Below are 14,946 nucleotides of genomic sequence, written 5' to 3'. Positions count from 1 at the left end.
AAGGAATGTACTTATCGTGTTTTTCTGCTGTGATCTTTACACGTATGGAACGCGATATGGAAACAACGTAAACAAGGTGTACCGACATGCTCGATTTTAATTCTCCGAACTTCGAAATCATTCGGTTACAGGAACTGTTTTATGCTGCATTATATTCGCAAAATAATCTTCCGGCGTATCAAGTTCGTCGGTCGACAGTTAAATATTCGAGTAATTTTGTATTCCATTTTACTCTGCGCCCACGGGCTCGACGTTAAAACAGGAGGAAAAAAATATTAATTCGAATTGAAAATTCTGTCAGCAAATTTCACTGTGCGGCAATTCGCGTGCAGCATGTCGAAGCAATATGTAATTAACGTGGAAGTTTGGAGTGCGCGCGCGGCCGCGCTTTCGAGCTCGACAAATTTTCTAAACATTTTAATCCCGGGAAACGGAACGTTCGACTAATTAGCGCCACTTTCCACGTTCGCTACGCGTCGAACGAGAGCTCTCCGACGATCGCTAGAGAGTAAACGCACTTTCCTTCTTAGCGTGTGTATAAATCGTTGCCTCTTTTCAACCCTGTATAATTTGCGAGTTCGATAAACAGCTGTTACTATGTTTCTCCCCGTCCCTTTCGTGTCTACAGTTCAGAAATTGAGTATGACTAGTTGTTAAAATGGCGTTTCGACATATTCAACGTTGAAAGTTTCTTTCGTTTATAGAAACACGTATGATACGAACGAGAAGTCTATACATGTATAATGTACACTTCATTTTTATTATAGTGTAAAATGATACAAAAGTACGATTATTTTGCTTTTGGTAAAATGAAAAAGCCGGCCTTTCTCGTGATATTACACGTCGAAAGTAATTACATATATACGAGATCTCATTAAGATAACTTGTACTTTTTTGGATAGAAAACAGATATGAGAAAAAGATTTCATTTGCGGTTTAAATTGATGTGAAATTACCTCAAACATGGAAAAGATATTTACATAAGCGCATTTCTTTTTGTATATTAAAACTTGATTCTCAACGATTTTTTGTAATTTTACAGCATTATTCTCGTTTAGGCACGATAGTAGCTCTTTTTTTGCTTAACTTTACTGTTTATCTAAGTGAATTACTACGGTATAGTGTATTGGCAATTTAGAGACGTGTATCGTAAATTACGTTCGTAGATTACGAAAATGTAGTAAAGAAAAAGTGTGCATGTTTCGGGAAGCTAACAATTTAAAATTATGTACACGACAGTTTCTTGCAAACATGCCACGAATAGAACGACGCATTGTCGTCGTTCAACTTGTTCGTTTGATTTATCTCCCTTTAAACTTTAAACGACACGTGGCGCCCCATTAAATTTTATTTCTGGACACGTCTATCGGTCGTATCGCGTTCTCCGAAGCTTCTTCGCGTTTCCGTGGGTCGTGCTCGGGCATTCGGAACGGTATCGATAATCCTGTATTTCGATAATCGACAAATTGCCAGCGGAACTCGATTTCGGGAAATTTTTACAGCGCCCACACGCGTAGAATTATGGACACTCGTTCCGGCTCATTTATTCCTGACCGGTTACCGATACTAGGAAAAATTCAATTCCTATCGATCGGAATTACAGACATTTTGGATTTTTATTTGGTTCAACGACGTTCATATTTCAGAAAGTATATACAGTGTGATCAAGTAATTATGGTGTAATTGGCAAGGGAGCGACTTTACAGGAAAAAGTGAACCGAAGACGTAGAATAAGATTTTCTAGTAAGACTGACCAGGCTAATTCTTAACCAAACACGTTCAAAGTGCATTTTCATGAAAACGAAGCCATAATTGAGAAAATTGTATTTCACATTTTTCGTTTACTATAGCATGTAGAATATCCGTCTGTTGATTGTTTGCTCGTATTTAGTCGATAATTAGCCAACTTCACATATGCTAAACAAGTTTTCGAATTCGATTTGTATTGATTTGTTTTTTCACGTAGAATTACCACTTTGTCAGTTATGCCACGATTTTTGACGTACCCTGTATGCGTACGTGTGAATCCGATAAAACGTATACTTTCCGCGGTAAATGTCTGAGAACATAATATAAATGGCGAGTTATCCGTTCAACAGATATAATAAACTACTAGATCGAGTGTTAATTTATCTTACGGTACGAGGCGCCACTTGGACTTATTTTCTTTTAATTGGCTCGCGGTCAGCGTGCGTTTGGGTAAACGCGTGTTTCAGCGCGGTTAATTCTCCGGCAAATAATGGCAGCACTGGGTCTCTGTTTACGCGACAAGAGTTTGCTTTCCACTGTCAAGGGTATTCACTGGTAACACAGTGCTTCGAACGTTTTAATGGACACGCAATTATCGGCTGATTTCGATTTTTCTTACCAACCGTTAAAATTACGTGATCGTGCTCTGTCGTCGCTCCAACTAGCTCCTTGAGCGAGTTTAAATTCAATTGCCATTTGCTTGCACACAGTTTGCACGTCGCTCGCCTTGAATTATAAATGGTTGTATCTCTAAATAAGCGAACTTGGAATCCGCGTATGTTTCTCAGAAAAAGTTTTTCGTTCATGGTGTATTTCGTAAGGAAGGATTTCATACAATGGATGATAATACCGGCAGCTTTTTTATTTATAAAGATACTCGAAAAAGTTATCTACGTACGATAGCTCGCGAAAATATTTGCACCACACCATAGGAAATTTTTACCACTACACGTGTATTATGCGAACTTATTGAAATTTTATAAAACGGAACGAGACACGATCCATTATCGCGATTAATGCACGAACAATTAATCGACATGAATAAGTAGTCTTAGACGTAAATCTTTACCGACACGTTTGCCAACCATTGCCACTAAGTGGTAATGGTTGATGCGCAAACAATTATAATCAACGATAAAGATGGTTTAAATATTGCGATGTACTAACATAACGAATATTTGGTTGTTCGAACACTTTGCCGAACTTTACGAAGCGTGTGCTTGCGATAGATATTCTGTAGCTTCTACGTACAATCTCAGTTTTCTTCCAAATTTTAACAATATAATCGTGACAATCGTGATTTATTTCAGCGCCAATGAAATTTCAAAATATTTCGTAAAACACAGGTGAAATATATTCACGAAGAGTTTCTACAATTTTCTTCTTCTTTACTCTACATATATACAAGACATTAATTTGAATGAAATTAAGCTCGAGAAAAAAGTTTGAAAATACAGAGGATGGCCGGTAACAACGCGTCGCGTGGCGCTTGATTTCTTTGTTTACCGATAAGAGGCGAGCAAACAGGAAACGCGCCGGCTATTCAAGGGTTCGCGTGTCTCGCGTGCAAATGTTGCACGCCGCGGCGTAAATCTCCGATTTTCAATGGCGAGTGCAATACATAACGAGAACCGGCTGGTGAAATGGAGAGAGAGAGAGAGAGAGAGAGAGAGAGAGAACCGCGAGAGAAATTACGAGTTCGCTGGAATGTCCAATAAATTACTGATGAACGTAAACAAAATAAAGTTAACTAGTGTCGTAAGATAGAGCGCAGGATTACCATGGGGAGAAATATATCGTCGACAGTCGGACGTGTCATCGTTTCATTTACATACGGGGATTTAAAGCGACGCAGAGGCTCGCCAGAGATCGTTCCGGTCTTTCCTTGCGTTTATGTTGGGAATTGTTCCAGAAAATTCCCTAGACCCGAGAGTTCGTTTTGAAAGCATCTAGGAAATATTTTCCGTGTCGCCTTTTGTCAACCAGGGAAATGAACAAGAGGGATTAGGTACGATAGAATTTTTCCTTTGTTTTCTCCGTTATAGGTTTACCTGGTAAGCGATGAATCATCGAGATTCCTAGCGAGGATTTTGGTCGAACGTAAGAACGAAAAAGAAACCGAGTGTAATTTAAGAACCACGCAATAATTTTGTCGTGACCTGCGGACGGTATAATTACCGTTAGCTTGTCTGAACCGGATGCCCGATGGATTTTGTTGCTATATTTGGTTTATTGTCGTTTCTGGATAACCGTTTGGCGTTGTAAAGTCTGCTGGGTACTTTGTGTTTCACGGCCGTTATTTACAAGCTCACGTATTGATGTAGCGTGTTCTTAATATCTGTGTCAGTGGAATAACTGTTTCATTGGGATAATGAGTCGGTTTAAACGAATGTCGTAAATACGTAAATATGTCGTCGCTACGAATTGCCATAATACCTGGGCGGTAAACCCAAAGATCTACTTGGAAGAAGAACCAGGTCAAATTTCTGTTGTAGGTTTACATATAACGATAAACATTTGTATCTTTTTTTGTCAAACTACGATGGAAGTTACGTTCGTACATATTGGTATTTATTTTATGGATTTACGAACCTATGTTCTAATCTAGATCGAACGTTATTTTTTAATAAATCCAGTTCGCACCACTAAGTTTTTATTTATCTTGCAACGCGCTAGAAAAACATTGAACGAGATTCATTGATATCGATTCGTCTCGTTGATAAAACGGCGCGATCAATTGCTCGTTAAACGCATCTGATGCTACCTTTCAATTCAAATATCGTTTTGCACGCGACAAAAACTCGTCTCAAACGATGGAAATTTTCTTTTTGTATTCTCGTTGAATCGTTTTAATTTCACGGACCAATGAGAGATATTGGCGTTGTAAAAAAGTTTATTTAGAAAGGATTCGCGAGTTTAAAGGGATGACCACGTCCCTGACGTGGTGAAATTGTAATTTCGTAGAATTTCGTAGGAAGAAAGCGCGGGAAATTTATTCAACGAGTCAGCAGTTTTCCGCGGCATGGAAAAGAGTGGTGGGAAAATGAAAGGAGGAGTGGGAGTCACCATGACAACCGCGGCATTCCAAGATAAGGAGAAATCGTGACCAGATTGCGTGTACGAGCTTGCATGTTTAAATGAAGAATGCGTACGACTACAGCACGGCGCTGCATGTTGCATAATATATTCGCTTTTTAAATGACAGATATACGTCGTGACTATCGATGGTCAAAATCATTTAAAGACGAATACTTTAAGGATTTAAATCATAAATTTCTCGAATTCCCTACTCCACGAGTTTACATCTGAATCGTAGTTTCCGATCATCTCGACCGAGTAATCAGATGTTATTATCCTCGAGAGAAGATCGTAACGTTGTTGCCATAAGTTGCTCGTTTCTCTCTCGAGCGTACAAAATCTTGCCTAGATACAGTGACTCGCGAGAGTATTCGAACGTTCATCGTACGAAACATATGTGTACGTATATAACGTGCGAAGTATTTTGAGATTTTATTGCCACTATAACGCGACACGACTATCGCGATTATCACTGATAACATTTGGAAGGAATTTTGAAGCGCACGTAGAAGCTCTAAAATATTTGCGAACGAAGTGTAAAGAATACTTGGTATATAAATTCATCGGCAACCTTACATCCTGTTAATTGTCAAAAAAATACAACCAGCGTGGAACACTAGGGGAAAGCAAAGTTCTCAAAAATTCGAGTGACAGAATCGTGATAAAAGATCCATTCAAAACTATTACGTTCCTCTGTTCTTTTTATTCCGTTGAACTCAATCAAGTGACTCTTGCTATTTCGATACACGTGTATATGTACTTTTGCCACGATATTATTCCCCTTGTTCTCATTTAATCCATTATTTCCAGAAAATCGTCAAGTTTTCACCCTTTCGATCGTAGTTTGAAGCTTTATTCGATATCCTTTAAAAAAGGCAAAGAAAACAGATACGAATCGAAAGACAAAGGAAAAAAATACATATTCTTCTTTCAATTTCAATTATCGGCGGCGCACAATCGTGCAAGTGTAATCGACGACAATAGCCTGGGACCGGAAGCAGCCGGCATCGAGTAACCGCATTTAAATGACAAAGACGGTGTTTATTCGAAAAACGGGCTATTAACGTCAGCAACAGAGGGGTTTGGCGGGGTGGGTGGGGGCGGCTATCCATAGGGAAAAATGTGAAAGCCACATTTTCACCTATTGTCGCGCGACCGCTTTTTAGCCTTGCGTGCACGGTCGCGAGGATAAGTGTTATTCGGATTTCATTCGCGTCCGCGTTTCCGTTGCAACATTGTGCCCAACCTGGGCTTTTCAGGGTCGTCCGCAAAGGATTGTTATTTCTGAACGCAGCATGGAACGTAACGCGGTAGATTCTCAAGTATATAAAAGGTTCGATAGGAAGAGCATTGTCGTATTGTCGCAGCTCTCTGTGTGGTTCAATGATGTACATTTTTGTTCAGGCCAGCGAAGTTTCGCTGTGGACGTTCCAACTGTTTCGAAACGGAGCTTCATCTACTTGGTTGTCGTCACGATTCTGTTAATCCTTCGCTTTCTTTATCCACCTTGTTTTCTTTCGCTTTTTTCTTAGCGAAGTTGTCAAGGAAGCGAACGTACTTACATTATCATAAAAACAAAGTAATTATCTTCCTATAGAATCACCGAATAACAAATATATTCAATATCAATAGACGATTGGAAATTAGATAATCTGTTGCGGAATATGTTGCTGTAAATTTTGTTGAAAAATTGTGCCATGGCTCTTTCTACTCGTTCGTTGCACGCTTCTTACACTCTTCGAAATCGATTCTCAACGTGATAATGTAAAATGCAATCGTTCGTTATCGACGTATAATCGTCATTTACGGTTTCGTAATTAAATTGTATCCCGAAACACAATGAAAATGTCTGGATATTTTTAGTATAACTCTTCTTCGTACTATAGGTATTCGTTTCGGAAGATTATAGAGACGATTTGAATTACCTACGGCAAAAAGTACTTGGAAATACCTTAAACGTTTTTTTATGATATACCTGTTGTTATTGAAAACATTATTCACAAACGTTCGAAGGGTATAAACGAGCATTTCCTGCGCGTTGCGCTTAATTGCATATCACAGTGTATAGAGTGTACACATTCATCACTGGAAAAAAGTATACTCTGTTAAGAAGCCACTCGTTATGTTCGAATTAATAAAAGCTTCTCTAAATTATGCGGATTCGAGCACCTATCAATTTATTCGGCTGTATAAGCAACAAGAAACGTCGGAAATTAGAGTGCAGCGTGTTTTAAATAAGAATGCAAGAGGGTGCGTTTCATTTTCCACTGGTATTTTCAGGTGTGAAGAAACGAAACGTGTCGTTGTGTACCGTATATTCGTCTATCCGGATTGTTACGTCGCTGGAAATCGGTTTAAGCGGATTACACCGCGGACCATGTATTCGCGTTAATTTAACAACCACCTAGGGACGAACTGCGAATCCTGCCAGCCGTTATTGATTTATTTTTTTCTTTTTATTTTTGTTTTTCGTTTTTCACTCATTAACCCATATGTCAATACTCCGTTGTCATTTTGGACATTTAAATTTTATTTATATTACGACTTAAAATTTCTTATTTTCTTCGACAAATGATTTTTAAATTCAGTCAATTACTCGATATATCTCTTATCGATGTCTGCTCTAAATAAAAAAATTTGTTGCCAAAAGGTAGCAAAATGGAAAGCTAAAATCGATTACCGACGTCCGCTCGGTTACATGAAATTGTTTCATGAAAAAACAATGCGCATTTTATAAGGAAAACCACGCGGAAGAAACATAGGATAAGTGCACATTTTTTGATTTTCCAACTTCTATACCATTTCGCTACTTCATGCTAGAAAGAAGTTGACTGTAAGAACAAGAAAACTTCGGATGTCGATATAAGAGTCGAACATCGTCGTACAATAAATTAATCGTAGGCATAATTGATTGGTTGAGACTCGTCTTAAGAAAGAAAGGAATAAAGCCTGTCTGAAGAGTGAATTTCGTAATTGGATAGGCTTAATCGACGATTCACTTCGGTAGGAGAAACGACTTACGCTGTTCTTGCAAAATAGTAATCGCAGCGAAACTTTGACTGCTCCATCCTCGTTGTGTCGTTGAACTTTGGGCCAAGTCCAAAAAGTTGAATCGCCAGCGAGCGAAGAAATTGAATTTCCGCTCTATTGGCAATCTTTCACGCCCGTAATCCGTCGTTAACGCGAGTACGCTGCAGCATTTTCTGAATTCCTCGTATATTTTCCTTTAGAAATTTGAATTCCTTATTAATTTTCCTCAAGATTGAAATCCTGCGGAATAACCGGATTTACTATTTACCCTATTTTCAGTTCCTAAATGGACAAAGAAGGTCGTGAATCGAATTCGAATAACTTTTCTCGCAAATATACGTATAATTTGTACCGTATATTTGTAGAGCGTAAAAGTATGCAATTTGTGAAAAAAGATGTTCGACGATAGATATTTTTGTTATGGTGCTTCAGTCGGAGCATGTATCACAGTTAATTCTTGTTTATTTCAGATTTTTTATCTTTCTTGATGCCTTTAAATCAATCCGAAGGTATTTGCCGTAGAATATCTCATTCGGTTTGATATTACGTTTCAAAGATATACGAAGATGTAGTTGTTTATTATTCATCGAGGATGACTACGCTTGTTTGAGATGAAAAGGAACGTTTCTCGATCTGCGAACGAGCAAGCGCATCGGACTCTATCGCTGTCCTCAATTAACGCGTTATCCACCTCAATATCGAGAAAGTTCGTTGACCTGGGAATTGTGTGCACGTTAGCCGATATCTGCGAGCTGCTTCTACTCTTTTTGGTATTCGATATAGAAAAAGCAGATTTCCATATCTGTTTGGAAATCGTATCGATTCAAACGAAAATCCAGATTCCCGATTAATCATAAATATGCGTGATAACAAACGCAATGCAGGCGATGTAAGTCATCAAATATTCCCTTTCACGAGTAGTTTAATAGTCGCCAGTTGCGACAGAGGTTCGCAAAATTTTCTGCATAGGGGGGTGCATCGAGTGGCGTTGTCGGCTCGAGTCGGTCTACTTTTAAGTTAAAAGAGTTCCCTGGTCGCTGCGATACGGTCCTGAACAAAGACCTCGCCGCTTCGCCGTCTGCTCTGATCCCGCATTCACGCGGCACACGTGCACGCGTGCGCGTGCATAAGGTGCCTCCCTTCGCGTGGGGAAAGGCATCTGCGCCCGAGACTGATGCTGCTCGCATAAAGGGAATAACTTATGCCGAAAGAACTGTGTAGCCACAGCGGCCAATACTCTTCTTCCCCTTTGCCTTTCTGAATCGCTAATAGAAACGAGATGTTGGCGGGATGGCGCCGCGGCGCCCGTTCAATTTTTCCGATGGTCTCCCTAGGAGACCGATTCCAAAGACGTGCACCAGACAGCATCGATATGAGTATGCATTTTGCTCTTTCCAGTGATCGCGCAGTTCTTGGGAATTTAGATCTCCAGGGACTGTTGAAGGGGAATGATGAACGATGTTCGGGTGGCAGGATGTGGGATCTTCTGGATGGTGAATTGATGAACAGAGATCAGAACGATGGTTGCAATGGCATATAAATAGTCTTTTAGTTGGGGAAGGATTTTTATGGGATATACGGGAGTATGTGGAAGGATTTTTTTAAAGATATTTGCCACAGTATATACGTATAATAAGCCAGGTCTTAATAATAGTCAGCAATTGATTTTCGAAGAAAGATTTTTAAGGATATGTGTATATCGTAGAATATTATTTTTACATGTATGTAGGTTTGAGAATTTTATTCAGGGAAAAAGGACAAAATATTCTTTGCTTACGACAGACACGTGTACGTAAAGAATATTCGATTTGATGCGCGATAGGAAATATGTAATTAGAGGTTTAAAAACGAGAGCGTCGTTGATGTTGGTAATTGGAGCAATTGTTAGAATCGGTAGAAAGGCTAATTGACGGATGTATGAATGTTACTAACTGTGGGAATTTAGAATTGAATGGCAGAATTTGACACTGACCAGTGGGTCACGAAGAATCGGCATTTCAAAGCTTAATATGAAATTGATGTATTACATGTTATACCGTAGCGAAACATTCGAGCGTGGTTGTATAACATCGATTGGCATATCTCTGTTTAAGAAACGAGGTGCTTGTTGTAATATTGATTTCCTTTCCAAGCGCTGTTGTGTAACATCCTACTGAATTGATACGTCACATTGATCGTTGCACAACTCGTTTGTTACTGTTTCGATCAAAACCTAGCAAAATTTTTAACTAAAATAACATTTCTTTTTTTTTCATATTTTCTCGAGAAAACAGATTCCTGCGAACATATACAGATCTACACCAAAAGTTTTCATCCAAATATCAGAATCCCGTATCAAACCGTTTTAAAAAACCGAATTGGCGTTTTCTTTGGCAGCATAGCGGAAAAGAATTTCCCATTGGGCGTTGATTGGAGCAAAGAAACGGATTGTTAAGCAGCTCGCAAACTTTCGGATATCCTTCTCCTTAGGTAACGGACTTTTGTCCAAAGCTATTCCGCCTGACCGAACGCGTAGCTTAATCGCCAAAAAAAGAAGAAAAAAAGAGGAAAATACCAACCATCGAAGTGTAACATTTTAATTGCGCTGTAGGTTCGTTCAAGTGGCCCCACGAAAAATTTCTTTCCCTTTTCCTCTAAACAGAGAAGAGAAAGGTTAAGCGAGAGCCAACGAAATTTCTCGCGGTCACCATGAATAAATGTGGATTCTCTCTTTATCTTGATATAGAAATCCCCTAGCACGGGGATTCACGTTCTGGTCGAGCGAAAACGATTTAACCGGTGCCAAAACGAGCCGTTTTCGCAGCCGATGACGCACGCATATTTCTTTGCACGTGTACTAGCGATTCATCGTTTCCGCGTATCGCAACGAAACGCGCCACGTGTAAATCCGCTCTGCAATTTATCCTCCGCAGTTTCGAGCCGCGTGGAAATAAATTGCGATCCCGAGGTTGCTGGTTCGTGTTCTCGAGTCGTTTAACGTTTTCGGTGCGATCGTAAATGACGTTGTCTTTCGATATTTGGGGAACATTCTATTCTTGCGAATTGCTACTTAAGCATCGAAATAACAGTTCTTGGAGTTTTGCAACCTTAAATAGAGTACACCGATGTTTATCGATATTCAAACACCGCTATATCGAAATGTACAATTTGTTCCTTATCGTGAAGGGAAATTAAATCTCAACAAGTTTCATACGATATATGTAAAAATTTTATTTCAAGGGTTTTGTGATAAATGTTGGAATACTTTGGTCCGTCAATGTAGTGTACGTCTCTCGTCTTGAATGGTTCAAGACGTTCGATGACATCGACGATGTTATCGTCGATCTTGTGGATGGACGTTCGTGTCCCAAACGCTTTTCCTTGCGGAACAGCTGTCGTCGAGCTGTTTGAGTTTGCGTTGTCGAGTTGCTTGTGTGATCGTCAGAACTGAGATCTCTATCGCCAGACCGAATGGAACGTCTGCCTTTACATCGAATATTAGCTATCACGAACGATATACTAGGTGCACGCAGACGTCTTTACGTGGAAAGCTCGAAATAACTCGTGCAGTTGAACATTTTTATGTCTTATAACATCGAACGTATTTGCGATAAAAGTTCGAATTCCAACTTTGGTTCCACACGTGACGTATTCGCAAAATATTTCTGTAAGAATTCAAACATTTGCCTGACTCTTTGTATACGCATGCTCGCGACTAACAAAATTAACGTCGGCTGTCAAACAGTGACGATCGTATTCGAAGTGTCCTCGAAGTAGAGATGGATGGAATACGGTTGAAGTGAAACGAGTACGCGTGAAACGAGACGATTCTTTATCGACGTTTTATGGTTCCCTCTCGGTGGTCATTTAGCGACAAATCAGCAGAGACGAGTCGATAACGGGTCGGCGCGTGTCGAAGTCTCGTATAAACGTAAATCCAGACGATAAAACAAGGCGTGAAACGCGGAGCGCGAAAAGTGAGCGCCTGTAAATGATTAAGCTCGATACGAACGCGGCAGTAAAACTGCACTTTTAGAACGGCTGAATGCGCAATAGAGAAAGAGCTGCAGCTTATCCTAACGATCCCTTTCGCGATGAGATAACGCGACTGTCTTGAGCCCACCCGTTTTTCCACCGGCTTTCCTTTTGTTCCTCTTCTCTCCTGTTACCGTTTCAACCTTCTCTTTCAGGTGTTTTCTTCGCTCTTCTTTAGCAATCAGAACCGATCCTTCCCTCCGGCTCGTTTTTCCGACCTGTTCTTGTTTACTTTCCAACGAATCTTCTGCTTTCGAATTACTTTATCGCCGGTTTAGTTTCATCTTCGAGTTGTCTCTTTCGTTCTGTAGACCTTTAAACTTCAAACTATCTCCTTTGCCTTTGCTTACTTTACGCAAAACTATTTTTATCGTTTAACGTTGTTATTACTCGCGTTTTATGTCGTACGTTTCATCGGAGACGTTATGTAAGAATATGCATATGAATATGTTTATGTAGCATATGCGTAATTATATTAGATTAATATTATTCCGCTCTATCAAGTAATTTAATTTCTCCGATGGATTCTAACGAGTCAAAATTTGTGCTTCTTTCAACGTTGTTCTTAACGCGTAACTGGTATTATCGCAAACACGAGTCTTTTTATCAATTTTCAAATTTGTCTGATCCGTGCGTCTGACTTATCTCAAAGCGATCGATAATACTTTCCTTGAGCACCAATCGTCTTCTACACTCGCCCAAAATTTCGGTCCCAACATTATCAACAGGACAAATAGCTCCCTTGGATTTATCATTCGATTCTGGATTTCCGAAAACCCTTTGCATTGAAAGCTCTCTACAATTCATCAGTTCTATCTCGCTTGAAATACGCTTGTGGTTACGCGATCTCCTTGTGAATCTAAATACGTCCGACTTATCGAAAGAACGCAACATAAATTTCTTGCCTTCTTGTTCCCCCGATTTCTATCAAGTTGTGCATTTAGTCGCCCAATTCAGACTCGGGACCACAACTATGAAATCCCGTGCTTCGCACATTGAATATGCTAACATCAGAGGATATTCAAAGGATTACATTTTTTTATTTTCTTATATATCTGTATCTCTTCTTTTGTTTCCTTGCACCGTAGAGTTTTGTTGCCTGTGATTCGCTAAATAGATAAATAAATAGATAAAGTTGTGCATTTAGTCGCCCAATTCAGACTCGGGACCACAACTATGAAATCCCGTACTTCGCACATTGAATATACATCAGAGGATCTTCAAAGGATTATATTTTTTTATTTTCTTATATATCTGTATCTCTTCTTTTGTTTCCTTGCACCGTAGGGCTTTGTTGCCCGTGATTCGTTAAATAGATAAATAAATAAATAGATTCTTTCTCTTTCAAATCAATTTTCACCTTTACCTTCGACATATCGACTTCATTCGACCATCTTATCTCGTATTCCAAAGCTAGATCCACCTTCTTCCTGTGTTTTCCCCGTTTCTCAGGTAAGAATTCTCTTGCACGTCGATTTCTTTCCGCTAGCATCCGCTTCCTCTCCGTTTCTCGAAGCTCGTCCCTCCCCTGATCGTCCGGCCTCGTTCTTCCCTCCTTCGTCAGCCGTTTATGATATGCATGTGCACACACGCACGTGCACGCCGAGTGCAAGGTCCTAGCATTGACTGCGGACACGCCATTCGAGTAAATTGCACAAGCGGCACTCTCGTTCACCGACTCCGCTTCTGGCCGCGGATCCGTTCTCGTTTCGATGCGTGCCCACGCGTCAACCCGTATTCCGTGGACGATTAATCGCGCATGGAACTCATCGGTTGAAAACATCGCCCCGGGACTCGACTCATTAAAGGCCAGGCAGTGAAATATCGCGTAAAAGTTGCGTGGACGTAAAAGATTGTCGGGAAACGCAGATAAAGTAATTTATCTAATTGTTCTATCAAACTAGAAAAGTATATCGCAGTAGTTAGATACTTTGGAGAATACGCACACTGTAGACACAAGGGAATTTTTCCCGAATTTTCTAAAAATTTCATTTTGGACCTCGCTGTTGGATCCGTTAGGTCGTGTAAATCTAGAAATGTCTAGTTTTTAACTCATTTTGCATCTTTTCTATGTTACTAGCACATGGAATGATATACGTACAACGTATACATATTATAGTCGTTGTTCGCATCGAAGAAGAATGAAATTTAAAGATCGAAATGTCGTAGCGTAAAGGTTTGACGATCGATGTAGACGAACAATGGAATTTCATTGGAATTTCGTTACGTTTATTAACATTTTCCACTTCGACAATTTTATATCTTCGATAGCAGAATCGCGCGCTGTAAGTATCGCGCCGTTACAAATCTAAAATTGTAGAGTACAGCGTCGTCGGTGCAAAAATCCGCGGTCTACTTACTAGTAATATCTGTTTGAACAATCTCACCGCTGTTACTTCCAACTTTGACAATTGACGTAGATCTGACGAATTTTAAATCGATATTATCGAAATTATTTGAATGGAATTTATATCAGCTTCGTTCATCGTATAAAGCATCGATTTAAATCGATTATTACGATATAATTCATCTTTAACGTGTTCTAATTTTGGAGCAAATAATACATCTTCTTCGTCTCTCCATATCTGCAGTTTTATATTCACGTTACATTCATTAGAAACGTAAAATCGTTCAACAGTACAGCGTCTATATCGGACTTAAGTTGGATCGTGCTGTTCGTTGAATGTCGTTGCATAAATCCTTCACGATGGACGGAATAATTTATAAGGACGTTTGGTTTCGTGATTTATTCGGATCCAGGTATTGATGACGTAGCCCGTGGCGGAAGGTACCTTAGAGTTTCGCTTGATGCTCGACAGGTATTGAACCAGTCGGTGGCTGTGCACAGGTGCAGGAATGATTCTTCATTGGCAATCGTCTTCCTTCGAATAACGTCCCAATGCGGCAACATTTTCTTCCTTTCGTTCGATATTCATTGATTGCTCGATGTAAAATCTTTATAAAATAATAATGAGAAAGATATGTTTGTCGTTAATTTTGAAACTGTCGGTGTTGGAAACCGATGTTTGATTCGATGGAACACTCGTACTGTGAACGAATTTATTTTTTAAATTA

General features: G+C 39.7%; 1 protein-coding gene across 2 annotated transcripts in view; it reads left to right on the top strand.

Annotated features, from left to right (window-relative positions):
- nmo (serine/threonine-protein kinase nemo) overlaps positions 1–14,946 on the top strand; it is a 222,173-nt gene that overhangs the window by 2,330 nt on the left and 204,897 nt on the right. The window lies entirely within an intron of this gene.

The sequence above is a fragment of the Bombus flavifrons genome, chromosome 5, assembly GCF_040668555.2.
Source record: "Bombus flavifrons isolate JBK064 chromosome 5, iyBomFlav1_principal, whole genome shotgun sequence".
Classification (NCBI taxonomy): domain Eukaryota; kingdom Metazoa; phylum Arthropoda; class Insecta; order Hymenoptera; family Apidae; genus Bombus; species Bombus flavifrons.
Note: the sequence above shows the minus strand (reverse complement) of the source record. Positions and strands in the feature narration are given on the sequence as shown.